At 43.0% G+C, this 26,957-nt stretch overlaps 1 protein-coding gene across 6 annotated transcripts in view; it reads left to right on the top strand.

The window, feature by feature from the left end:
* Nucleotides 1-2,024: 2,024 nt before the first annotated feature.
* The window catches only part of MTUS2 (microtubule associated scaffold protein 2), a 327,334-nt gene continuing 302,401 nt past the window's right edge, over nucleotides 2,025-26,957 (top strand). For 4 of the 6 annotated variants that reach the window (XM_075742076.1, XM_075742078.1, XM_075742073.1 and 1 more), the window contains exons 1-2: nucleotides 2,025-2,157; nucleotides 10,642-10,715. The gene's annotated coding sequence lies outside the window, so the exon portion shown is untranslated. The remainder of the gene's footprint in view (nucleotides 2,158-10,641; nucleotides 10,716-26,957) is intronic. The other 2 variants (XM_075742079.1, XM_075742074.1) reach the window with 1 other exon arrangement.

Raw genomic sequence — 26,957 nt, 5'->3', positions numbered from 1 at the left:
CTGGGAGTGACAATTGTTTGCAAAAATGTTCTATTGAGGGAAGAAACTCAGTGCACACTTTTTTTTTTTTTTTTCCCCATATAATAGGTCTTGGTAGTCCGATTAATATTTTGCATTAATTTGGGCTTTCTCAGTTTTTGTCTCTGTTCTAATACAGCCAGTGGGTCCTTTCAAGTACTAACGTAAAAGAGGGTGCTGGAAGCCTGCCTCCTCTGTAAGTCCCTGTCATCAACGCTTTTGTGGTGATGCCTTTGGACATGACAAATGGCACTGCTATTTTCTGAAAATTAATGTCTGAGGTGCTGGATGGTTTAATTCACTTCCTCAGGGTCCCCTCCCCTTATTTTAACCATAGATAAGCTCAAGGTTTGAACATAAATAACATTCTGAATTGTGAACCGAGGTGCGGCTATGTCTCCTGTCCTGCCTGCTCTGCTGGGGGCTATAAAGCTCTGGCAGACCTGGGGTGGTGGTGGGGTGGTGGTGGTGAGGGGGGCTTCATGCTGTAAACCACCACAGCTAAACCTGCCAGTGCCTGTCTTGTCAGGGTCTTCCTTTGTGCCAGCCAGAGGGATGCTCTCAGTGACTTTATCAGCAAAGATGCTTTATCTCCATTGTCTTTGTAACTCAAGGTTATATTTAGTCCAGCGTGGTAGGGCTGGGGTACACTGCTTCTTTTTCAGCAGGGAAGACAAACCTTAAAGGAAGGTCCTTTAAGGATAAGAGACTCACTTATGGTGCCACAGGGATAGTACTTGGCACTTCAGACTGCAGACAGATGCAAGCACAGTGTGTTTGAGCACAGGCAGAAATAAAGGAGTTGTTGTGTGCCTGGGAAATAAGGATGTATCCTGTGACAGTGACTGTCCTGCTGTATCAGGTTGTAACATCAGCCTGATCAGATGGGCACTGGGTAAGGAAAGGTTTTTCCAGGATGCTATCTATACTGGATCCCAACTGCCAAAGGGCCAGGCTGGAGCTGGAATGTACACCACGGACATTTCTGCCCAGGTCTGCCCAGACTCCCAGGCACTTGCTGTCTCATGCCTCTGCATGTAGGTCCTGAGCTCCTGGCTCTTCTTCTGGTGCCTCCAGGCATCATTGTGAGGGCTCCCAGGCAGGAGGATGCCGTGTGGCATCTGGCCAGCCTCATGAACCAGGAACCCCTTCACCGCTCCCTCCTGAACAGACCTTCATGCATTTGCCCAGAGGACTTCGTAAAAATTAATTGAGTTGCCCAGCATTAGACACAGATCATAAAACTCCCATCTGATCTCGTGCCTGCTGCCGATTTTAACAGCTGATTGAAACAATGAGCGCTGGCTCGTCGGGAATATAACAATACTGACAGAGATAGCTGTAACGCAGGCTGTAGATGTAGATAAGGCTTCAAACGTACAATAAAGAACCTCTGTCTATATCACAAAACTTGCTCCCCTAATGGGAGTCAAACCCCTGGGCAAGAGTTTAAGCACAGCAGAAGTGATGGAGATTACTGTTTGAGTTACAAGTTTTGCTGAAAAGCAAATTTGTCTGTCTGCCTATTTATTTACTTACTTATTTTCTTGCTCATTTTAAAGCGAAAGAGAAATGAACCTGGAGCGAGGGAGAACCGGAGAGCGGCGGCCAAGGAACGGAAAGCCTTGCCGTGATGTCTGACGTCATTTGAGGTACCCACATTCCCAGGAAAATCCCCGTTCAATAATCCACCACAAACCACCTGTTTGCTCACTGGGTGTTAATTTGCGCACAGAATCATGTCAGTTCCCAGGAAAAAGGGGCACAGACAGAATCGTCCCACCGAAGCAATCACGAGAACTTTCTGTATTGTCCATATCGCCACTTCTGTCGTGATGCCTGTCTCTTCCCCGGCGGGTCCCTTTGGGGACGTGGCGCTAGGGATGAGCCGCGGTCCCGCGGAGGCCGGGGGGCGGGGGGTGGTGGGGGGTTGCGGGGGTGCCTCTCCCGGGGCGGTGGCGCAGGACGCGGCGCGGTCCCGCAGGGGGCGCTGCGGCTCGGTGCGGCGGCGGCGGGCGCGGGCGGCGGCGGGCGCTGCTGGGCGGCTGCGCCCCGCCGCTATATAAACACGGCCCGCGCCCCGCCGCCGCTCCGTCCTGCCGGCGGGAGGAGGCGGCGGCACCGGCACCACCGAGGCAGGTGAGCGCCGCGCATCCCCTGTCGCAGCGCGGGCAGCGCGGACTCGGCTCCGCTCCGCGGGGCAGCGGGAAGTGGGTGGGGGTGTCCCCTCCTTGCCCCGCATCGCTCCCGCCGCCGCGACTTCGCAGCCGCAGCTCCGCACCTCCGGGGTTGGCGGGTGTCCCGGGGCGGGGGGGACCGAGCTCCGTTCTCACGATGTCCCGGCAGCGCCGTGGCCGGGGGACGGGACGTGGGCAAAACCCGCTCTGAGATGGGGAATGGCTCCTGCGCGGGGGGAAATGCAGACGCCGGGAACGCGGGAGGTCTGTGGGCTGCTCCTCTCCGCTACCTGATGTGAAGGCACACGTCTGGGTGGTGGGATAGCGAAGCGAGCCCAGCTTATTGTATATTATCAAATCTATTCAGCCAAAAGTTTTGAGGATGCTTGTAAATGGGCAGGCTCAAATGGGCATCGCTCTCTGTGCGGCATCTAGGCAAAGACCAGAATTGCCTGGTTTGTGCCAGCAGTGTGTTACCGGCGTGCCAGTGCCACCGGGAGCAGGGTCCCGGGGTGGCTGGGGACCTCTGGCCAGGGCCGAGCACTCAGGACGGGCGAGCGGAGGGTTCAGGGCAAGTTCCGAGTTACAGCATCCCACCGGCTCACGGTGCTAAAGCTCCGGTTGCTCTCTGACCCTTCTATGGAGTTAAATGGCTTCCCATTATTTTTTCTTAAGTATGATGAAAGATAATAAAGCAGCTACTGTAAGCTGGTGTTACAGTAAGAAGGGAAAGGTAACAAATCTGTGTAAGATAGGGCAGTGGGTCCAGGTCTCCTTATTCACATAAAAAGACTCTGTTTGAAGAGCTGTTCATCTGGGTCATTTGTTTCCAACTCTGTTCAGGTGAGTCTGAATACTTTCCCCTCCTCCTCCTCGTTTCATCTCCCTTGCTACCTTTGCCTGTATTTCTTTCGCCCTGGTCCCTGTCTCCCGAAGGTAACAGCAGTGTAGAGGGGGTTTGTGCGCTGTGCCTCAGCCTTAGCACCAGCCTGTGCTCCCCATGGGCATTGCTGTTAGGGAGCCAGTGATCCCTGATAACTCTAAATATGCAAAGAGCAAGCCAGCAGGAGCCTCGACATTTATCATTGCATTAAAAATTTTAAGGATCAAAAAATTAATAGATTTTCTCAGTGGGTCAAGCATTAGAAATATTTACTGATATAAAGGCATCAGTAACAAAATAATTAAATGTCAAGTGTTTGCATACAGGTTAACTTTGTGATGGGTGACTGCGTTAAGGAGGCACTTGGCAGAAATTGAGCTGGATATAACGTGATGCATAAATGTCTTGTTTTGGTTTGTGTGTTTTAATACAGGCATTGTTTTACGCTCTCTGCATTCAGTGTAGTGTTTGTGGGTTTTATTGTTTTTATCCCCAATTTCAAGCAGGGATGCGGGCTTTTTTATATCCCCTGTGACATAAACTCTTTACCGTTCTGCCCTTTTCCAATGCAATTAAAGATACCCGGCTACTTGTCTCCCCTCTCTGCAATCTGTTGTGGAGAGCAGTACAGCCTGTGCTGCAGGAGAGTGGTAGCAGTGAGCAAATGAGGCTTAACTTCTCATTCTGCTGGATTTGTCATCACCTTAATTTCTGAAGAATAAAGTCCTATCTTAATGTACAAAAGGGGGATTCTGTAAGTGATCCCTTGAGCAATGCACTGTGCGTTTGGAAATCACTGCCTGAGATGAGGGGAGGGGGTTGAGAAAATGTTTGCAAGGCTGTGTCCACGTGGTTTATTTGAAGTAGCTTTTGATATGATACCATGTCTTTCCTTATGTTTGTCTCTTTAAGGACAGGGGGAGGTATTTGGCTACAGATCTAACAAATGCCAGGTGTAGGTTTGGGTCAGGTAGGTAGGTTTTCATTTCTTTACAGCAAAGCTGCTTCTGTGGTAAAGTTTCATAGGGTGTTGTCTGTTGTGTTAGTGATAGTGACTGTAATGAAGAAGAAAGTAGCTTAAAACTCCTATCTTAAATTTCTGGAGTGTGTGTTTCTATGCAAAATACTTTCATGGTATAGTAAGCAATGCTAGATATTTAGGAAGCTGATGGGGAGAGAAGAGCTAGCAGCACATCTACTGCAGAAGTGCAGCTCTCCACATCTGTAAAGCACAACAGCACATCAGCTACTGAATTCCTTGCACGGCCTTTGTTGAGAAATGGTCCTCCCTCCTAATAAGTTAGGAAAACCAAAACTTTCAGCTTCCAGTGTGCACCCTCTATTTCCTAAATTCATGGAGGAAGCACCAGAAATCAACGTAGGACAGAATTCAGCCAGAATTGCAGGCTCCAGTGAAAAGTGCTCTCTCCAGAGAGTCACACAATGGTAGTTGAAGTGAAGCGCAGTACAGTAGACACTCATACACAGTGGTCAGTTTAATAGTTGACTGAACACTCTGGAGGAGAAAAGATCTAGGCATCATAATGAGCATCTTGGTAAAGGTATTTGCTGAAATGCCGGCAAAAAGCAGTACAAGAGGATCTCTTCCCCTCCACCCCTGACTGGATGCTGAGGTTTGCTAAAAATACTGAGGCACAGCTGATTTAGCAAATGCTTTCCCTGCACAAGTATTGCATTTTATCATAAGTTATTTATAATTATAGTGGCCTTGTTTAAATGCAACTTTTACTGAGCACTCTGCAGTCGGTTTTGTTAAAGAAGCCATAAGTAGCTGCAAGTGGAAAGAAAGTAGCAAAAAGCAGCAAAACTGAAATGCGTGATGGTTTGTTCAGTACCTGAACTTTGTATTGCAAACTCAAACCCATTGAAACAGTCTTTCTTCAAGAAAATAATTCTGATGGATATTTGTATAACTTACTCTGGCACTGTCCTAATATAAATAGCATCCTCACGAGCCTGGGAACACTGTCACTGTCTGTTGCTGGGTATGCATTTGATGCCTTGCTCTCCAAAAACCTTTGTTTATTCTGTCCATTGCCATTACATGGTATCATCTTGCTATTCTGGATTCTCCACTGGGGAATTGGGAAGAGGATGAAGTCCAAACCTTCACCCAAGGTCACCAGAAAGACCTCTGGAGTATGGCCAAATGCTATAACCACCTGATTGTCCCTTCTCATTGATTTAATGAGAAAGACCTACTTAGTGAGGATTTGTAGGGTGAGAAGCAAAAGGGGAAATGATTAGCTGATATAAATTGCTGTAACTTCACAACCAAGTGATTTATACCAATTAAAGCTCTGTCCCATATTACTCTGTTATGATTAATAGGTTAGTATTTTGCAGCCAAAAGGAGTATCTGTAAAACAGTCAAAACATCTGAAAAACAGGTCTTCAGTACGAGAAAGGGCTGTCTGGAAGACTTTATTTAAGCAGTCACCTTAGTAATTCCTTTAAAGAATTCTATTTTCTTTTTCAATTAAGTGGCTATAAAGCTGGCAGTCAGGCAAACAGGTTCAAAGCTCCTGGGATAGTGAATCTTCACGTTTCGGGGCAGGAACTGTTTTCTGCTGAAGGAAAAGTTATTGTTGCTTTTGTGGCATAGTGTGACACAGCCCATAGTGCCGCACAGGAAGCGGTGTCAGTGGTGCACCGGCTGGGAGGTAAGGACATCCAAGTTATGTTCCTGTATAATTGCGGTAAAGTTGGTTTAAGACAGCACCTTAGTTTCCTGTCCAAAAACTGGGAGGAGTATGCTGGCCCACTCTTGCAGGGTGTTCAGGCACTGTGGATGGAGAAGTCTGTCTTCTTCCAGCAGAAGCATCCACATCAAAAATCTCTGCAAATGACTTAATCCTCAGAAGCATCTGGTATAGCAGCAGTTCCCAGGCTTTTGCTGTTAGTGACATCACATACAGATCAGTGATTTTATGCAATCCTCAAAACTAGCAAAAGTATCAGCTGAAAAAATTCCTTGGATTCCCCTCCCAGCCTGCAATCATGACTCTTAATTTAGATGATGATGTAATACAGGTTGCTGCTCCTTATAGGAGCCTGAGGGCTGCTCTGCCCAGAGATAAACTTCTTTGAAGCAGCTATTGCATGGGATGCAGAGCTGGAAGAAAGGCATAACTTGTTCTTCTTTGCACAGCTGTGAGTTTCACTTCATGGGCATAATCACTGAACACTTACAGGAGAATGAGTTCCCTTTGAAATCAGAGTTAAAAAGTAAACAAGCATCTAAACCACATGCTGGGCTAATTAGTTTCTCTGTTAAGTTTTACTTTTTGAATTTTAACTATTTGATAACTTATCCTAAATGAGTTGACTTCTGTGTTTATTATCCCCACAGGGTGCTCTAAGTTATGGCAAAATGCTAAGGCTGCCAAAGAGCCAGTCTGGCAGGCAAGGATAGCTTGAACAGAGATGCTCCAATAGGGCTTTTGTCCTCTGGCATGTGTTGTCTCTGCCAAGTTTTGCATGGGGCATGTGGAACAACAACCCTTTAAGCCACCTGAGATTTTTTCAGTCCAAGGCGATCCTCATAATAATTCTCAAGTTTATACTGCCAGACAGATTCAGAGGGACTGGATGACTCCAAATAATGTATTTCTGCACTACAGGGTATGTTGTGTTACTGAACAAGAATTAGATTGTGATGGGAGGGGGGGGAATAAAGCTTTGTATTAGGCATTTCCAAGCTCAATATAATTTATTCATGCCAGAATACTGGGAGGAATCATGATGTTCTACGCACAGGGAAAGCTGGCAGGACGCTGGGCACAGATAAGACTTTCAGGATTAAGTAGCGCTTGAGTGTGCTCAGTAGAGCCACACTCTCAGAATGAATGTGTTCCTTCTGGTCTACCAGACCATTGGTATCTGAGGTTCTTCTCTTGCTGTTATGATGAAAAAGTGTTTAGCTGTTGATGCAATATAGTAGTGTGGCTTGAAAATGGGAACAGTAGTAAAACAATCTCTGGAAACTATCTGTATGAGCCTTGGTGAAATCAAATGGCTGCACGCACAAGACGAGAAACATTACGGAGATCAGGAGCAAGTGCTGTATCACGGTCACAGTCTGGATAGCATTAAACCCTGAATAATGTAAGGGATTTGGGCTTTAATGCTAAGACAAGTATTCAGCATTGGCACTCAAATTGGGCTGTTTCTTCAATGTGTTAAAAGACTGAAAGGCTAGAACAGATAGGAGGTTGGAGAAAAGAGTGCTTTTCCCCTCCTTTTTCAGATCTTAAGTTAAGAAAACTTTAAAAGAGCATTTGAAAAGAATGGAAAACTTCCTTTAAACATAGTTTGTTACCTGGAAAGAAATGAGTAAGCTTCTAAAACAAAACCAGACTGGGCAAAGTGCTAATCTTGATTTACAGCAGCTTGATCAAATTACCAACTAGGACTTCCTGAAATATCTGTGTCTACCCATCCTTGATATTGCTGGAGCACACACCAAATGCATGGTTTAAGTGGCTTACAACTGGGTCAAACAATGGATTTTGTTGTTAATATGCATTACTTTCTTAAATAACATGATGTGGATGCATAGATGTATAATGTAAAATTGTGTGCATTACCATCATAATTATTTACAGTAATAACTTGAGAAGACAAGGAACTCTGGAGATTCTGCCAGATGAGCTTGCATTTTTCATTGATGAAAGCCCAAGTGTCAGGGGGCTCACAGCCACCGTCCAATCCACACAGCAAAGTTCAGGGACAGGTCCACAGTCTTTATTCATGTAAATAATCCTTGAGTGTCAATAGAGCCAGTGAGATACTGATGCTGAAGAAATGAAAGCCCTCAGGCTCAGTTCAGAAGATACAAGCTTTGCCCTTCCACTGAAGACCCGGTGGGAAGGTGGACAAAGATTGCTGTATTTCACCTTCCTGGATCTCAAGGCCTTGGGTGAAGTGAGAGCTGAGTCACTGTCCCTGTAAGCTGCAGCAGCTTTAAGGTTAAACTGATTAGAGTGGAAAACATAACACTGAGTCTGACAGACCCAGAACGATCATTTTTAGCTGCTCAGCACTTTAAAAAAAAAAATAAAAAAATTCAAATCACAGAAAAGCTGCCCTGTTTGATTGTTCCCATTACATAATAGCAACGTCTTTGGGATTTGAGAGAAGCCACGAGCAACGTGTCCCTTACGTAACAAATCCAAGTTGCTCTAATCCCTGCTGCGCTGCCGCTGGCCCTGGGCAGCCAGGAATAGCCTGGGAGCGGTGCGGAGCTCCCCGCACTCTCTGGGGCTGCAGGGCAGCTGTGGAGCAGAGGTTCTTTGCTCTGAGGGATTTTCTGCCGACTATGCTCGCTGGATTTGCAGTCGTTTTCTGCTAATAGAGTGGAAATAGGGGCCGAAGCGGAAATCCTCTGCCTTACTGGCAGAGCTGATCCTCCCCACTTCCTTTTTTTCCTGAAACATCAGCCTTTACCCCCATTTCCAGCTGGAAACAGGTCACCTCATGATCTTGGTACCTTTGCTCCTGTGCTTGTTTAAAAAAAAAATGGACTAAAGGCCAGGTCAGACCCTTGAGGCAGGTCCTCCTGAACCCTTTTCTGTTTTTTTGGGACAGGGCAATGGTCTGACATCTGGGGGGATGTGCTGAGCTTGCCAGGGTGGTTCTTCGGGGGAAGAGCTGCAGCCAGGTTTCATCCTGAATTCAGGGGGCTCCTGTGTCCCTCAGCTTTGGTGGGGTGTCAGGACCTTGTTCCTGTGACTTCATCTGCTGTGTGTGGAGGTGGTGGACCAACATGGGGGTTGTGGAGCAGGAAGGAGGCTGCTGGGAGAAGTCAGCTTCATGTGCTTGGGATTTGGTGCCCATGCTGAAGATCTGACCCTTCACTTGAGCATGTCACACTGATGGGTTGTCTTGACTACAATGAGTAAATCAGTGTGGAAGAACATCTTAACCCTGCCCAAGGGGTGTGTGTGCCTTGCTGTTGCTCCTGCCTTGCCTTCTCCGTGGGAGGGCACTGCTCTGCCCCAATCACCTTGGCTGCCTCTAGTGTAATTAGGAGCATTTGAAGAATGATAACATAAAAGCAATGTTGTGGGATTGTTTGGGGGGGGAGGTTTGAGGTAGCTGTGCACAAAGCGACCTATCTAATTAAAACCGCAGGGGAATGGAGATGGTGGCTAATGAGGCTGAACATACAACTTAAATTAACTGAGTTATTTGAAAAGAGCCATCTGCCTTGCTAGTAAAAGGAAGGTGGGGAAAAAAAATAAAATACACCTGGAATTTCTTATTAAAATATAAATTTCATTGTAATTATAACATGCTTTGCTGTGAGTTACTTTGCGTTTGGGATTTTGCCACATTTGTGTGACATTTATAAAAGATGACCATCAGTTTCATGTGAATAAAACATTTTAAAAGACCATTTGATTAAATCTCTTATCTAAAATCCCATTTATATCTTCCATCTTCTAATACATTCTGAGCTTTTAATCTAACTTTTCTCCACTTGCTCTTTACCACAAGGAAAAAAGTGTCATATGACTTCCCCCTTCTTTCTCTGACTTTTTCCTCTGTCATACTCTCAAGTCTCTTCTGATCTCCGCTTGTCCCACAGTCACATCCCTCTTCTTGGTCCTCCTTGCACTCATACCTCAACTCTTCACTCTAATATCTCTTGTCTCTTTCCCATCATAATACAAATAAATGCACATCTCTGACATAATCTTAAAATCAAACCAAACCCCTTTCCAGCTTTTTTTGTCATCTTATGATCTAGTCAGTCCTACTTGGGAGATCCTCCTCTAGTTTCATCTTTGATTCTCAACAGTTTGACTTTAGCCCCTTTCACTACTGATAAAACCACATCTCATGACCTCTTATCAAATCTCAGGACTGGCTTTCTGTCCTCTGCCTTGACCTGTTACCTTTTGATATAACAACTCACATTCTCTGATTCACAATGTTTACTTCTTGTGATTGCAATCTTTTCTTGACGTCTGGGAGAAGCTCCTTCTGTGTGTTTTCTGGATAATCTTGCTTACCCTTTCTTTTTTCCCTTCTTTCCCTCCATACTTTTTGTGGTGATCTCATCACAAGCAAATTCAGCTAAATTTCCCTGAATACCAGCAATACATCAACCTTATCCCATCAAAATGTAACAGAGGGACAAGGTGTCAAATAGCACAGAGTCCTTAAAAACAACGAGCTCTGTAAATACATTAAAACCTGACTAGGCTTAATCTGTGCTTCCCCTTCAGATTGTGTACCTAAATTAGACTTGAAAGTCTTGACTTAATCTAAAGATAGTTAAGAGGAAGAGGAACAGAAAATGTGGAGTTTTTGTTTCACAAAGTTTTTTTATCCTCTTCCCCTTTTCATTTCACTCACTTCTAACATGGACCAGCTTATCTGTGAGCTAATGCCAGGAAACTTGGACAGGATCATAATCAGAAGAGCAGGATGTTTAAACTTGAGCACTGTGTTTACAAAAGATTTGATGGTGTATGCCCTTGTTACCTACAACATGAGGTTAATGAGTCTTTTATTTGTTTGTTTTTTTTAAAGGTTTCTACCCTGGGACTGTCTTCTAGGGCAAACTATCACCAATGGAAATAAACTTTGTTTTTCCAGCATTCTGGGTAAGTTTATCTTCCATGTTATGTCTGATTTGTTCTTTTAAATGTATTTGCCACCAAAGAACTCTTGCAAGTTGTCTTTGATTTTTGTATTAGTGCTAGTCTATCCAATGAAAAGAAAACTCCTTCTAACAATTGTATGAAAAACAGAGATAAAGGTGACTTCAAAGCAGACTATGAGACTCTTACTGGAGGGAGAATTATCGAACAAAAATAGACCTTTGCTTTCCTAATGTTTTTGATTTCTGTTTGGTAGGTATAGTATATATTGAAAATCTGACTGTCTAAACCAATGTACTACATATCTAAACTAGATCCGATTACTCTGAGATATGACAATATTTGAAGATAGTCTTTCATGCTTGGGAAGGCGTAACTTTGTAGGCTGGGAGATGACCATGACATGGATCCTGGTAAAGTTGTGTTGTAGGTTTTGCTCAGTCATGAGCAGTAACAATGCTTGCCAGAGCCTCTGGGAGGTCAGCTATGATGTTTTACCTGGAAAAAAAAAAGTCAGCTATGCTGGCAAGTTGCGGAGCAGTATTTGCCACTTGTCTGGGGGCATTGGTTCTTTGCCTACCAGTAACAGGCTAACAATGGCCCCAAAGCATCAAATGATAGGACAATGCAGGCTCTGGAGGGAGGCTGACTGTATTGGGTACTGCCAAACCCTGGAGGGGGTGAGGGAGGCCCCAGGCTGCCTCTTCCCAGCCTACACCCAAGCAGGCTGGCTAGGTGCATCACTGGCTTTGACCTGGCCAGGGGTAACCTCTGGTGGACAATAAAACCAGAGCTCTGAGGCTGCTTTTTCTGTGATGGCCAGGACATGATGGGACAAAGTCTCCTTTTGTGGTCTTATACTATCTCCAGTTTTACAGCAGGCTCATGGCTGATTTTCCCTGTGCATCAGTAGGGTGTGACAGTCTGCTGTGTCCTGCTGGCTGAGCAACCATGGGCAGGAATGGCAAGAACAATTGTCCACATAGCCCAGTGTATGCCTCCCTGAGTATGCATCTCCTGGGTCCAGGTCTGATTCTGTCCCTGAAGTGATAAAGCACAGCTTGGAGAAGTTCTGATGGTAACCTGGCATAAGCATTGCTCTTTCCTTTGGGGAGACTTGGACTTGGTCTGACCTGGAGTCAGAAATGTCTGGCAAAAGCACCCAGCACTGGGAGAGGGTCAGGACCCCAGCAAGGCCTGGGGGCACATCTCTAGCATGCAGCACTGTAAATGGTGAGGAGGCACCCAGGGTGTTTCTATGGTAATCTGAGGGCAGATGAGAGCAAAGAGAAAGCAAACTCTGATCATTGGCAAGGACATTCCCACCATCCCAGTCCTCAACATAGGAAATCCTATACCATGTCTGTCTCCCTCTTCAACCCAGGCTATGGGGTCGATAGGGACTGGTAGGGCTCATGAAGGTGAAGCAGGCATCATCATGGCATGATACCTGGCTTTCAAGGGACTATTCATACACGCAGATGCCTTTGGGGACAGTGCAGTGTGATAGGAACTATATGGTCACTGGAGCTTGGGGAGGAATATCCCACCCCTTACCCAAGTCAAAATCCATTTCTTTAGCAGCAGTCATGCTCAGAGAGGATGTAATTTTGGCTGTGAAATGAGTGATTGAACTGGTGTGTTACTATCTAGGTGGCATGTGCATCCTGGTTATGATCCCACAGCAGTCAGGCAGCTAAACATCAGATGAGGGAAATCAGTGTTTATGGGCTTACAGGTGGCATGTGATGCTCCAGCACTCTGTTGCCCCACATGAAGGAAGGGAAGGCATAGGGCAATGCACATCTTCAGTTTGAGGACATTTGCAGGACACTCCGCTGAGTGATGCAAAGGATGTACAAAAATGTCTTTTATGCATTTCCCCATATACAAAGGACTTCTGATTTAAAAGCAGTTGCAACTGCTTCTGCCTTCTCATTGCTGAGGTTGTAAGTCTTCTAACTCAGCCAGTGAGGCTAAAGCTGTATGACTCTTGTGGGTAGAAGAGTTGCTGTTTGGATCCTCATAAAGAGTGTTCCTGTGTGCAGCTGTCCCACTGCCATTAACTAGACAAGGTGAAAGGCTGGACCCTGGATTTGGAACTTGGCTGCAGAGCTGGAAGAACACAAGCTGAAGTGAGAAATAAGGATGAATCCTGCTGAGTAGTCTTAATTTTCTATATATGCCTGTGGATTTCCCAGTTTGGTTGAGGACTCTAGTGCTTGATGATTATGTAAAGAACTGTATCAATATCCAAATAATGGAATTGTACAATGTTTTGGCATTCCGTAATCACATTTAAATGATGTAAGACAAAAAAGAGTAGAGGAAGTAACTTCTTAGTTTTCTCTAAAAGGTCGCATTAAAGCGTTCCCTTCCCTAAGGTATGTTGTTTCACTGTTAACAGGTACTGAGTGCTTGTTTCACTAATGAGTCCTCTTCCTTCTTGAGCTGACATGTCAATGGCATTCAAAGTAAGGCCTGTGAGAATCAGCTTGAAGTTTTTGATCCCCTGTGGCTAGCAGGATTTGAAATGAAATGTCATCAGCTGGAAAAAAGCTTTGAGAATCTTTGAAATGAATTTGCTCTGTGAGTGTTAGAGATGTTCAGCTTCTGAAGGGGTAAACTATGTCAGAAGTAGATGTTGAATAGAGCAAGAAATGCAGGAGGCTATTTGACAATTTGAGTGCTTGCTGTAAACCTGGGAGAACATGTTTTCCCATTCTAGAGTTGTCAAGAACAGCAGCATTTTCAAACCCCTGTGTTTTGTTTCAAATAGGCAGGACCAAATAATGTGTGCTTACTGGAGATAATGTGACTTTCACCTCTCTTGTACTGATCTTGGAGCACTGTGTGGGAAGATGATGGGTATGGAGGAGCATAACCCTGTCTGAGAGATTTATGTGAAGTTAGTCACGGCTGTACCTGATGGGTGGTTTCCTGACACACCACAGAAATACTGTTCTGATAGCATTACTCTGACCTGTTCCTTAGGAAATGTATTTTAAAGTGGTCTACGTTGGAAGTTGTGGATTAAAAGTTTAATACCATGGCTCCATACTTATGCAAACAGCTAGTTAGATGCTTCAAAGAAGGATAGATTTTTGCTGCTTTTAGCTAAAAATCAGAAATTCAGGGAAGAAACTTGATAGTATTTTGACAGCTATCCAGTAATTTAACACTGGATTACAGTTGAAATCCCATAGAAATACTCAAGACACTGTATCAGATGGATTAAGCGTGATATACTTATTGCATTAAATTCCAGAGGGATTAATAATGTCTGGGTCATTGTTTCCTAGGCTTATAAATTTAGAGACCAGAGGGGACCACATGAATATCTATTCTTACTGCCTGTTCAGTGCAGGTCAGAGAAATGCAGGATATATCAGCAGTAGTGCTTTAATTTTTCTTTATTTAGTATATCTTTCTGAAAGAGACCAAGGCCTTGATTTAAAGGGTACTAGTAGTAATGAGTCTACCATGTCGCAGGTAAATTGTTCCAGTAAATAATGAGCCTTGCCTTTCTCTTCAGCTTCCAAATGTTGTACCTTATTTTTTTTCCTGCTGGACTGACAAGGACTCTATTATCTGGATGCTGATTATCCATTTAGTTATCCATTTGGTTAGCCACTTTTGAAATTCATTTACTATGAGCAGTGTTGATGTAGTATGGTAAACCTTTTAATTCAGGATTTTATGTATAGCATGACTTTAAATTGCTGCATAGTGTGGAATTAGGACAAGAAATATGATCTGTCAGCACATTACCATTATCAAATGATGATGTAACTGCATACAAATGATCAGATTTACATGACCAGGCCTATCTTCCATACAGCTGTGTTGATTAGTGTTAATTATGCTACTGTCTTTCAATGCCTTATTGATTGTGTCCCATGATAACCTTTCCCTGCTGTTGCTTACTACTGTTGTCAGGCTAACTGTTCCATAGGTGCTGAGGTTATCCCACTTAACCCTTTTAAACACTACTTTGATATTAACTCTTTCCAGTCACCAGGAACTTCTAGTGTTCCTATGTTTGTTAAAAGCAGTCATTGAATCAAAACTTTTTTCATACATCTGCCTTCTACTCTTGAATGCGGTATTTTAACTGAGGGGCTATTTAAAGCTTTCCCCAGTTACTGGTGGCATGGGAGGTATGTCATTATCACTGTAAGATGTGAATATAGCATCTCACATTTTTTCTGAACACAGAGTAGAAGTAGTTGTCAAATACATTTGTCTCTTTCTGAATTGTTTGATAACTTTTATCTGGAATAGTCAATTATAGAAGTCATTCCTTGGCATTCACTTATTCTTGGTCCATTTTGGGAGGAGCTCCTATTGTCATAAACCTCACCATAGCTTTTAATGTTTTTTTTCTTCCATCATTTACTTGCATTTCTGCAATGTTAATTTGTATTCATTGCTATCAGTGTCTTTTTTTCCCCATCTGTTATGTACTGTGGGTTTGTTTTACAGGTTTCTCTGCTGTTGCTGTCACTCTCCTTAGCCAGGATTCTTCACCCAAAAAAAGCTTCCTTTCATGGCTGTAGCACAGTGATTTTTTTTTTGGCATGTAATAAAGCATCTCTTAGCAGATCCTCTTTATATTTTTGTGTGTGACTATTTCCTCTTGCTCAGTTTTGCTCATGATTGTTTTTAGGTTTGAGAAATTGTCTTTTTAAAATATCCAAGTAAATTAGATATTGGTTAAGATTACACATTCTTTTCCAGTTGCAAAAGAAATAGAGCATTGCCCTTTGCCTGTAGTGAATCATAATTTTCTGGTTAAATGTTTCACCTGTATCCAGTAGGAGTCCAATATAACATTAGCTAGAGTTGACTTCACTACTTCATGTACTAAGAAGTGAACTAGAATTTGCAGACTTTCCCAGAAGTCTTACTAGTAAGGTGGTTCTCCCAGAACAATTCTTTGCTAGAATAAAATTAAATGTGACAATATTTTTCATAACTTCAAGGATATATGGTTGGGGAGTGCTGCATTCTGTTCCCTTACCTCATTTGTCTGATTTCTAGCAGACCTCAGCTTCTGTCTCAGCTTGTCATTTGCTAATACTCCGGATTCTACTTTTCTCTTTGCACATGCAGTGTCCATGGATTTTTCTTCTGTACAGTCTGTTTCTCTTAAGGTGCTTTTAGTGTTGATTTTTATTTGTTTTTGTCTGTTACCTTCTTAACCTTTAATAGAATTGAGCTGCCTTTTGAAAAAAAAAAACCAATTCTAATTTCTACTGAAATTGAGCCCAGTCACTGCAGTTGTAAGCAAGCTTTCAGTGGAACAAACTGTTTGCCCTTTTTAAAAAAGAAGCTACTCAAATATCAGCACTATGGTGAAAGCATTGCTTTCTATTTCTAGCTCTGCAATACATGAATCACGGTTTTTTTGACAAGTCATGTTGACATGGGGAAGCTTTTATTTTTTCAGTCAGACCTCTACAGTCAGCAGCTTCCAGTCCATATGGCCTTTTGCAAGCCTACGATGGCTGCTAGGCTGCTGTGCAGACAAGGTAAACCTCATGAGATGGAGTTCATGCTGCGGTTGGCTTTGCGGGGCTCTGTACAGCAGCAGGGACAGAGGGAAAGGACAGCAGCTGAGGTCAAAAGTTGATATATTTTTCTCTTATGCTTTGTGAAAGGCTTAGAATCTTAGAATCACAGAATGGTTTGGGTTGGAAGGGACCTCAGACATCACCTAGTTCCAACCCCCCCTGCCATGGGCAGGGACACCCTCCACTAGACCAGGTTGCCCAAAGCCCCATCCAACCTGGCCTTGAACACTTCCAGGGAGGGGGCATCCACAACCTCTCTGGGCAACCTGTTCCAGTGCCTCACCACCCTCACAGTAAAGAATTTCTTCCTAATAGCTAATCTAAATCTACCCTCCTTCAGTTTAAGGCTGTTCACCCTTGTCCTTGTAAACAGTCCCTCTCCAGCTTTCTTATATGCCCCCTTTATATATTGAATGGCTGTAATAAGATCTCCTTGGAGCCTTCTCTTCCCTAGGCTGAACAATCCCAACTCTCTCAGCCTGTCCTCATAGGAGAGGTGCTCCAGCCCTCTGATCAGCTTCATGACCCTCCTCTGGACTTGCTCCAACAGCTCCATGTCTCTCCTGTACTGGGGCCCCCAGAGCTGGATGCAGTACTCCAGGGGGGGTCTCATGAGAGCGGAGTAGAGGGGGAAAATAACCTCTCCTTAAAGTATAGTGTTAACAAATGGTTGTTACTCAGATCACTAATAAAATTTACGTGGTTAAAACAGCATGCATATAGAATTTAACTTCTCACTATTTGAAGCAAGTGACTGTCAACATGTGGTCTTGCTCTGTCACCGGAACTGACTTGCAGATCTAGTCTTGGTGAGGGCTTGTGAGGAGCTGTATGGGCAGAAGATAGTTCATGTGAGATGGTCACATCCAGATGTCTGAGACCTGTATCTACCAGTATTATACTGGGCTTAGCACAAAATTATGTGGGCAGCTGAGTATTCTGAGTGGAGAACCTGCAGAATGATTTGCTGGATGTATTTAGGTGGATTACAGAAGTTGTACTCAGCACTGGTGAGGCTGCACCTTGAGTCCTGTGTTCAGTTTTGGGCCCCTCACTACAAGAAACACATTGAGGTGCTGGAGTGTGCCCAAAGAAGGGCAATGAAGCTGTTGAAGAGTCTGGAGCACAAGTCTTATGAGGAGCAGCTGAGGGAACTGGGGTTGTTTAGCCTGGAGAAAAGGAGGCTGAGGGGAGACCTGATGGCTCTCTACAAATACCTGACAGGAGGCTGTAGCCAGGTGGGTGTCAGTCTCTTCTCCCAAGTAACAAGTGATAGGACGAGAGGAAATGGCCTCAAGTTGTGCCAGCAGAGGTTTTGATTGGACATTAGGAAAAACTTCTTCCCCGAAAGGGTTATCAAGCATTGGAACAGGCTGTCCAGGGAAGCGGTTGAGTGAACATCCCTGGAGGTATTTAAAAGAGGTGTAGATGTAGTGCTTAGGAACATGGTTGAGTGGTGGACTTGGCAGTGTTAGGTTTACAATTAGACTTGATCTTAAGGGTATTTTCTAACCTAAATGATTCTGTGATTCTAAGTTACTAGTTTCCCATGTACAACCACACCATTACTGAATTGTTCCTAAGGATCAGCATCCCAGCTGGAATTAAGTCCGCAGAGCAGGAATCAGCTTGTAAATGCTTTTGGACAAGAATATTGTTTTCATTCAGCATTGTGTGGCTTAGAATGAGGGGTGCTACTCCAAGCATCCTTTCAGTACAAAGGATTAGTCAAATAAAATGAAGGATATAAACAAGGGCTAAGAAATGATCCATCTGCAATGACAGAATAGCAATGACTTCATAAGTTCCTGGTTTAGCCTGCTTAAAGTTACTTGCAAAGAATCTTCTGATATGTTAATTATATTATTCATACTGTTTTTCTGATTTTCAAAACAAAGTGTGACCTTGATTTCAAAGTAAAAGTGCATGAAAGCATGCTGTGCTTATTTTTCATAATTAATCATGTATAAGCCAATTTTATGGCAAAACAGATAAATGAGATGTCAGAATATTTGTTTGTAAATACTTTCCTTCAAGATGTTAGTGCAATTTGTCTCAGCTGTAAAGAAATCCAGTATTTCTTTCAGTTTCACTGTGGGATGAAAGCATAGCATGAAATATACTGCAGTTAAATTCTAAATGATATACCATAACTGGAGTATACATTTTGTTTATTTATTACAGCATGTGCTAAAACATACAAAAAATCTTCATTTCTTCCTTTCTGTAGTAGCCTAGGGGAGTGCTACTTGTCCTCAGCATCCCTATCAGTCACACTTGTGCAGCTCAGCTTGTATGAGACACTACCTTGGTAAGCATCAACAGTTTCAGGGATGCAGTGCAGCAAATATCAACAGGCTTGTTCAAAGGTGGCTGCTGCTCAAACCAAGAAATGCCAATAACCTCCTCTGACTGTCAGGGAGTCCTGAGCCTGCCTTGGAGGCAGTGCTTTTCCAGAGATGAGTCAGAAAATGGGCTTTTCCTCCTTTCAGAAGAAAAGACAAGTGTATACAACTCTGCATCTCCAAAGGAGAGTACATGCATTGGTTGGCACTGCAATTAGATGTGTGGTGGGGTAGGTTAGGTTTGGGGTCAGTGCAGCCTCTCATCCTCACCCCGGGGGGGGGGGGGGGGGTGTGTACCATGGGAAACTACCCCCTTGGGGCTGTTTCCAGGGCGAGCGACTGGAGGCACACGGCCCCTGACCCGGCAGGCTTTGCCATGTTTTGGCAGCACGAGAGCGTGGGGATGCTCTGGGGTGAGCTCAGAGGTGCAGAAAAGCCCCTGCCGGTTGGGGGTGGGTTCATACCCTCAGTGGGGCTCAGGCTCCCACCCAGCCAGGGCTTTGGTTACAGAAACCTCTGTCAGGACAACCAGAAAGCCACACTGAAACTAAATGGGTAGAGCCATTTGACTAATAACAGATGCCTGTGAACATCATATGTGGGTAATTTTGCATAATAAAGCTAACAGCTGATGATGTCTGTGTAAGTGCATTTTAAACAGGATTTACTGAATTCTACTGTAAAGTGTCACAGGACAGTACTTTGTAGCTCACTTCAGTTGCCTCTAACAAGTCTCGGCGTTTAGCATCAGTTACTTATGCAGTATAACAGGTTTTGGCATTAGGCTGCGTTCAGTGTATAAGCTAGTATTAGTTTGAGTCTTACAGCCCTTCCTCCTAAGCTGCCATGTGGTAAGGGATGTAGCTCAGATGAGAGAAAACAATTTAAACTTTCTCAGTGAACCAGTTTTGAGAAGAGTTTTTCTCAAATACAGAGTTTTGCACTGAAGCTGTGTGATTAAAAGCCTATGGGGGAATCAAGCATGGGGATGGTTTTAAGGAAGCTCAAGGGACTGAATGCAATTTTTTTCTGCAAATGATAATTAAAGAAACAGCATCCTCATTACCATAACACACTAAATGATAAAAAGAATTGGACAGATGCCTAATCTTGAAATGCTTCTTAATTTACAAGTATACAAGAAAGCAATTGAGGTCTGTTCTTTTTAGTTGCCTGCCTGAATCATCAAAACTGCTGCTTATATAACTTCCTGTCTCAAAGAAGAAAAAAATACACAAAAAAAGTAAAGTTAATACTCCAGGTCACCATCCATGCAATGTCTATTGCACATGTACAGATACTAGAGCATTTGCAATACTTTACATCTTCTGAGATTGGATGCCTATCAGACAAAATTGCACATTTGAGCAGATATTCTCAACTGGAGCCATGTGGCCCCAAAGGAGACCAAAGGCAGCTACCACAAAAATGAAATGCTCATTTTATGTTGATTCTTGACTAATTATCTAGAAGTTGACCACTCTGGGTTTCTTATGATCACATGTTGAGCCATAGAAAAATGTATCTGAGGGTCCTAGCAAGTTTAGTTTTTGAGAAGAATTGTTGAGCTCTTCCTAAGAGTAAAAGTAACTTTCTGGTTTTAATGAAATTGTGGATCAAGTGTGGCAAGGAGAAATAGCTGGCACTCACACTGATGCCTCCATGACTTACCTATATTCTGCTCTTGTCCAATGTAGGCTGCAATGGTGCAGTTTCTCTGTTTCACTTTAAATATCATCCTAGTTCTTTTACCATCACATCTGTAGGCTCCTGAAGGGTTTTGAAGTTAACCAACGTCTTGTGAAGTCTCAGAATTATGTTGCCACCTGCAAATGTGAGGAGGCTCATCAGGTCTCATTAGATTGTCTACACTGGTGAACGAGAGCTGGGTATGTGCCAGGGAGTGACTTGCTTGCACTGCTTGGTGCACCCTGCTCTCTGCCAAGAGTTGTTCTGCACTGCCCAACACTTAGCTCAGGGTCTCTTCTGGGCCCCATACAGTGCTCTGTAAAACAGAATTATTACTCTGTATGTATTTTTTTTCCATCAAACTTGTGAAATATGGTGAGCACTAGAGTACATTTATAGTGTGAAACTGAGGGTATGTGTTGTGGGCACATGGGGTCAGCAAGACAGTGTTAGGAGTGCTAAACCTCGCTGGGCTAGTGATGGGAAACTGTGTTGGTGGGTGTAGGGGAGCCAGACCTGATTTGGTCTTGTCCATGCTGCTACCGAGGGTGGTCCCTGGTGTGAATGGTCCCCTGGACCACACTGGGGTATTGCCAGACTGTTCAAAGACGACTTACCTTAATTAAATGACAGTCCTTTCTTTGTCTAGTAGTGCTGGAGTGTGCTTTTCTGGAAGACTGGAGTGGGAATTACACTTTTAATAGGCTTAAGTGGATCAAGGGGAAAAGGTGTTGTGTTTTTTGGTTTGGGTTTTTTTTGAGTAAAAATGATTTCTTGGTGGGAACTGACTTTTGAATTATTCCACTTACAGCCCCAATGCAAGGTAGAGGCTAGCTGAAAACGGATGTCAGATTTTCCAGCTGGAAGTAGCCCTCCTTTTTTCAAACCCTAAAGCTTCTCTTCAGATGGAGAGTTAGCAGCCAGCACTTTGTGAAGGGGCTGCAGCAGCCAGAGAGCCGAGAGGTAGGCCGGAGTAGGCAGTCTCTACCAAAGCAGTATCCTGTCCCTTTGAAGCTTACATATTTTGATAAGTATAAATCCCAATTTAGTGCTAGATAATGACGAATAACTTGGCAAGGACACACCAGAAAGTCAGAAGACCTCTTAGGCCTCTGCTAGGAGACTGCTACTAGTGATAGTGTTAACTGTGTTGCAGGCTGGGTTTGTGTTTGGCATTAAAACTTTTAAGAAACAAGGTGGATGACCTAATGCTTTAGAGTAAATATTAATAGTGCTCAGAAGATGTTATGGCAGATAACTTGTTCAGTTTCCACCTTGAACCTCTGAAGTAATTTGGAGTCAAAGACCCTCCTGTTTGATTTTTCTAGTGTCTTAATGCATCGAGCTGAACCTCATCCCTTTATATCCTGCTAATCTTTCATTTACGCTGAAGTATTAACTATGGAGCTGGAGAGTTCTGATATACAAAAGGCAGCACTATTGATCTGGGTGATATATGTATTTCCACATAGGACTTTGAACGTGTGATAGTTCTAGAGAATGAATAAATTGAGTGGTACGTGCTAGGGTGTGCATTTTCAAGGAAATGCTGTATCTCCTTCAGATCTGTAGTTGCCACAAGTGAGTTACTAACAGTGAGACACGAGCATCCTTACTGTTAGCTGGTCTGAATGCCAGAAACACTTCAGCTGTTCGAAATCCAGCATTGCAGCCCGTAGGGCTCTGCAGGCTTTCTTGGATCCTTGTTCTCTGCTTACTATGCCTGCGGCTGCTTAGCCAGGCATGTGGTATGGGATGGAGGGTGACCCTTCCTCATCCACTTCAAGGACTTTGGGATCCATTGGGACCATGTGCTGGCATTGCATCTGGGTTTCTTTATCAGGTGAGAAAGATGGGGACAGGGCAGCATGGAGGTGTGTTGCTTTGCTGGGGTTGGGATGTAGAGCAAGCGTGTGCCCAGGCCTGGGGATCCAGTTCTTCTGAAAATAGCTTATTTTCATCTAGTCCGTGTTCATAGAGAGCTTGCTATGGCTTGTGCATCCTATAGTGACCAAGTTTGAAACAGTCTTCCTCACTTTCTATTTTTCTAGTAGATTTTAATGATATTCATTGCAGTCCTACTAATTTTTCTTGTGTATTTCCTGATATTTCATGTTTTTTTCTTTAATGCCTGTTTTGTGTACATGTTATTTATACATATATGTATAAGCTTTTTCTAATGCCAACAGTCTGAGGGGAAAAAAGCTAGAAAAAGTAATGTAGCTGCCCTCAAAGGCTGAGCTAACAATTGACAAATAAATGTATTGTATTTTATTTTTAATGATGATGTTTTGGAGGAATGACTCATAACTTTTGAATTGCGGGGTTTTTCAATGTTCTACTCATGTTTGTTTTAATGACTTACAAGGAAATAAATGTAGACTCAGTTATTTTTCCTGCTGGAAGTAAATGGGATTGCAGTCTGGTGTTTACATTTTTTCTAACATTCAAATAATTCCTGTCAGATCTCATCTGTTTACGTTTGAGCTGCAGTTATGGACTTGTCTGTCTTCCTCTGCCGGGATCCGTCACTACAGTAGCTAAGAAGTTTACCTGAGGAAAAAAAACCTCAGAAATGATCCTCCTCTTCCTCTCTTAAGGGTTTTATTTCTTTTTCCCCCTGCAATGTCTTCATTCATATTACATCACTGAATAGTGGGATACAACCCTTCATATTAATTTTGACTTTCTGAAAAAGAAAAACTTGCCAGATTGAACTTTATTGTAAGTCTTTTGTCCACCCAAATATTACTCCTGATATGAACAGTTATCATGTATAAGGATGTCTCTGAAGGAAAGATTCAGGATGCTTCTTGCTTAAGTGACTTTAACCCTTAAGAAAGGAAGAGGAAGTCTTCACTGACATAATAAACCATTCAAAAAATAACTGTGGGAAGCTTGGAGCCTGTACTCCATTTTCAGATTTGCAAGAGCATTCTTCTTTTTCTGTCTGCCCCAATGCTGCTTAAGAATTGGTTCATGTGAATTTCAGAGCTTTATTAATTTGACTTAGATTTAAAATGCTGTTTCTATGGAGTCAAAAGGATGCTTTGTATGCTGGTTCCATAGAAAGTAGAAGAAAAGTAAACAGTTGTTCCACTTCTCAATATGAGAAAAGATCAAGAGTATAGCAAGAGCCTTTCTTTCAAAGTAAAGAAAAAAGATAACCATTCTTTCAAATCCTCCTGAAGAATGTATTTGTTAGATATTTGCCACTTAGGAATTTTCTGAATGGAGGAAACCTGAGTATAGGTGTATAGCTTGCTTTAGAATGTATATTTTTTTCTCAGTTTTCACTTGTAAGGGTAATATAAATATTTCATATATTTAGGGGTCTATGCTACTTCTAGATGAGAATATATGAAAACATGAACCTGCCACAGTTTTTAAAGCAATGTACTTTATTCTATTTTTGCAATGAATACACGTTCCTCTTCTACTAAATTTCAAAGACTACTTTGCTAAAATTTCCTGGGCAATTGGCGTGGCATCTGCTAATTTAATTCCCATGTAGTACTGTAATAGGACATAAATTAGAACTCTGGGGACTACTGATAGTGTTCAGTGAAGATGAAACTTTGAAGGATATGAAAGTGATTGCTTTGCTCATGCTGCAAGTGGTGACAGAGGTAGAAGAAAGTTTGGGGGAGCAGATGAAGAAGCTTGAACTCTCTTCCCATACCAAACTTGACCCCAAATGTGAAGAATTTTTTTTGCACAAAATATTTTCCATGTATCATATAAATGATTGAAAATAAACTTGCTGTGATAATGAGTGAAAATAGATGTTGTCTGCCACCACCTTCTACACCCTGAAAGTCAGCAACCAGGTTTTTCTTTCATATGTCTCTCTCCTGATCTTCCTCAACTAATTTACCCATTCCCTTGCCATCTCCTGTAAATTCTTGGCCTGACTCCCTTACCCTTCTTCTGAGTTATTTGAGTATCACTAAAAATCTTCTGGATCTGGTTTTTTTTTTCACTTCTCTCCTTCTTTCACCTGGGTGAAAGGGAAGACTATGATGAGGGTTAGGAAATGTCATGTTTCCAAAAGGCTCATCTACTAATTAGAAGAGAACAGGACACAAACTATAATGGAGCATGTATAGATTCACAATGAGATGCCTTGAAAATAACATTTTGGTTCAATTAGGAGAAAATTTCGATGTTGCTTTACTGACCTGAAATTGTGTTAGGTGGTATCATAGCCGTGCAGGTCTGGATAGAGGCAACAGGAAGAGGGAAAGCTTACCTTTGGGTAAAGAAGAAAGGAAGAAGGAAACATCTTTCAGAAGAATGACTCTGCTATTTTTTTACCACTATTGATGGGTCTCTTCAAACTTTTCCATACCTGCCACATTTTCTTCCTCAACATTTTCAGCTTTTTTGCTTGAAAAAATTAAATGTTCTTGGATTTAAATTTCTGCTGTTGACACTGCACTTCACATGAAAAACATTTCATTTGGAAACATGCTGAAGTTTTTGCCCAACGATAGCTTATAAATCCATCCTTTCCTCTCCATCCCTGGGCAGGGGTTTTCTTTTTAGTTCCTGACTGGGACTGACCTGGTTTGACCATCTTTTACAGCTGCAGTTACCACTGCTAGGTCAGCTCTTTCCAAGACTACCTTTTTAATCCTGACCTGCCTCATCTCCTGCCATGCCATTCTGCACCTTAGCCCATCTCTGGTTCCTCTCTGCGAATGGTTCATCAGAATTCAAGGCATGTAGCTGAAACAGATATTCTCCTTTTCTCTGCATGTTTTTCTGTGCAGAGGGCACAGTTGACTACTTGCTGCTCACTCTCACAGCAGGGAGTTACCTGCACATCATCCTACTTCAAATCCTGTCACTCTTCGTGTAACATCACTTAGATACTCAGTGCCCCACTTCTGATGCAACTGCTTCCCCAGACAGCTGTGTACACCACTCTCCTGGCTGGTCTTCACTGCTGTACCACCTTCTGTGCCAACCTGCTCTGCTGCCTCTCCTCCATGGCCAAGACAGTACAAAGTGCTTATCCTCAGCCCTGAAAGTCCTTCACACCTTCCTTCACCTGATCCTTGGCCGCTTTGATGCCTCACTCACCAACTACTTGTCTGTACCTCCAACGGCATGTGTATGTTTGTGTTACACTTCACTGTTTATCTCTCCAGAGATTGTCAACTGGTGAAGCTGGGTGGGGACACCAGTAAAAATAGTTTTGCTGCATAATACGTTTTGTGCTTGATCAATAGCGATGTGTCAGTCCTAATAGTACACACACACCCTCCCCCCCCCCCAATTCTGCAGAAAATCTCTATCAAGGAAGTCAGAAAATTCAGTTTTCTGCCCTTTGACACAAGCCTTTCCTGGTAATAACTAATCTTTTATATAAAAGATGAACAATTAATTAAATTAACTTTATGGATTGACTTCAGCATATTGGACTTTCATGATTAAGTATATCACAACAGAATACTGGTCGTAAACAGGAAAGCTACTTGGGGCTTGAATGTCTTCTCTCACTTTGCGCTGAGGCAGGTCCAGCAACTCTACCACAAAGTTTCACCTGATTTATATGGAGTTCAATTATGGACACCTGATTTACTGGGGCAGGGTCTTTTATTTGACACTTTGAAATGATAAGTTTTAATGTGCGCTGGCTGAAGAGGGGTTTTGAAATGCAAAATTATGCTGCATAATGATATTCATCTCTTGAGAAGTGGGTCTTGCCAAGAGGCTCATTGGCTTCACTAACCATTTGGAAGAACCTGACCACACTTCTGGTTCTGTCCCGGTTTGTGGGCTCTCACAATCTACCTTGCATGTTTAGAGTTGTTTGGACACCCCGTAACAGCTACCCTTTTCCTTTAAATCCTCTGAAAGGTGTTGTGATGGGTATCATGTCTCCATAGATCATCCTCTCCTCATCAGTGAGAATAAAAATGCTTCTCAGGTCTTACAGTCACTGCTTCAGAGACATTTCTTTTTCCTCTTTTTTTCTTTTGCTTTTTCTTCTTGGCTTCAAAAGGCAGTGTGAATTCATTGGGAAACCAGTTTTCACATATTTACAACTTCCATTAAAATTTCATTTCAGCGGGTTGAGACTATTGGGTCTTCATTTGTTTATTGTATTGAGAACACAATCTGTGCCCTCATGACTATAAAAACTCAAGGGTGTATTTCATAATACACCAAATTTTATTTCCTTTTTGTAAATGTTGTTAAAGGAGTTTGGATTTTGTCTGAAGTTGCTACCTTATAGTACTGCAAACTGCACTGAAATAAAGGGTGCTGCTGCTGTGACAGTCAAGCTGGCTTATGCCATGTTCTTGGAGCAGAGGTTTTTTAGCTGCTGAAATTACAAAAACTGTCATCACCACTTGATCCAAGGAAAGAATTAATTGCACTAATTCTGGAAAAAATGCACCTGTAAATCATTGGGAGGATAATGTCCTGAAGAAAATTCTGCAGTGCACAGTGGAAATGATACTCCTGGAATCTGGTTCCTTAGGTGTAAAGGTCTGTCAGGGTTGGAGCTGCCCTTTGCAGAATGTGTGGTCATTTACACTCGATTTGAGGACATTACAAGGAGGATACATTTCTGAGCACCTCCTGAAGTGCACTAGACTCATATTTCTGAGCTGACATGT

Source organism: Balearica regulorum, chromosome 1 (assembly GCF_011004875.1).
Source record: "Balearica regulorum gibbericeps isolate bBalReg1 chromosome 1, bBalReg1.pri, whole genome shotgun sequence".
NCBI lineage: Eukaryota > Metazoa > Chordata > Aves > Gruiformes > Gruidae > Balearica > Balearica regulorum.
The sequence above is the reverse complement of the archived record's forward strand: the minus strand, read 5'-3'. Positions and strand labels throughout refer to the sequence as shown.